Here is a 1,260-nt window from a genome sequence, read left to right as displayed (position 1 = left end):
CAAAGTGCATACAGAAATTACAATAATTTTGAAGACACAAAAATGGCCCTATTGTGTGGTCCCAACAATAAATGCAAAAGTCTGTGATAAACAGGGGTTCTGATGAGTTGTTTATAAACACTTTAGATTAGGTAGAGTTATACTGAAAGTGGAGTTCATTTGAAATCTTCAGAAAAAAAAAATGTTACTGTTAATCCTTAAGTGGTGCTTGTTATTGTTTAACATTTCTGTTAAATGTGTGCATTGTATTACTTGTTATCCAAGTGTAGCAGCTGCTCCTTACCATTTATTGGTCTGGACTTTAACTGAGCATCTTCTTCAAATTCTACCCTTGCTTCACCATTCTCCACATTCTCTTTGTAGTGATTTTTCTGCCATTAATTCTTTTGGTAGAAGTAAATATCAATATTAAGTTTCCATTGCACTGCCACCAAATGAAGTTGAAGAGAATGAAGTTAATGAAGTGAACCCTGTTGTATCAAATGAAGAAAATCCAACTCCAAATGATGGAAACCCAGGGAAGGCAGAGAGGAAGGAGCCAGTGCCTAGGCTTCTGCTTCCTTCTGGACCTGTTTGGTTCCCAAAATAGTCATCAAGGAAGTCAAATGAAAATGGGTCCCCCCCACCCAAAATTCCCTGAAGATATCACCTGGCTTCTAGAATGTGAAGCCAAACCCAAAGGGACTGTCAAAATGACTTCTCCCTCCTCCACCACCACCATGAAATCCTCCTTTGCCATACTTCTCATAGATGTTTCATTTTTTAGCATCTTATAACACCTCATATGCCTTGGCTACTTGTTTAAACTTTCTCTATGCTTCTTCTTTATTCTCAGGATTGTTATCTAGGTGCCACTATAGTGCCAGCTTTTGATATGCCTTAGGGCTTGATATCCTCAGGTAAGACATGTCTCTGCATGCCTAGAACTTCATAACAATCCACCATGTTTTAGCAGATTGTTGGTCCAGTCTGAGGAAGCAGTGGGATGGAGGGTGGGAAGTCAGATGGGATCCTCTTGACTCAGGAACAACTTCCCTGGTGGCAGTGGTGATGGAGGATCCTCCCACTTTCCTTTCTCCTCCTGCCATTTCTTAATACACTAAATTTCATTCTGTATAATACTAACCATTAGAGCTTCATAATTTCTCTCCATTCCATATTTTGTCCTTAGTACTTCCTGAACATTAAAAAACTTGAAAAATTATTATTTTATAAAGAAGTATTATTTTATTAAGAAGTACTATTTTATGATTGATTTAA

General features: G+C 37.8%; 1 pseudogene; it reads right to left on the bottom strand.

The window, feature by feature from the left end:
• Nucleotides 1-248: 248 nt before the first annotated feature.
• LOC101595796 lies at nucleotides 249-945 on the bottom strand (annotated as a pseudogene).
• Nucleotides 946-1,260: the final 315 nt, after the last annotated feature.

The sequence above is a fragment of the Jaculus jaculus genome, chromosome 13 (assembly GCF_020740685.1).
Source record: "Jaculus jaculus isolate mJacJac1 chromosome 13, mJacJac1.mat.Y.cur, whole genome shotgun sequence".
In the NCBI taxonomy this organism is placed as follows: Eukaryota; Metazoa; Chordata; class Mammalia; order Rodentia; family Dipodidae; genus Jaculus; species Jaculus jaculus.
This window is presented reverse-complemented; position numbering and strand designations above follow the sequence as displayed.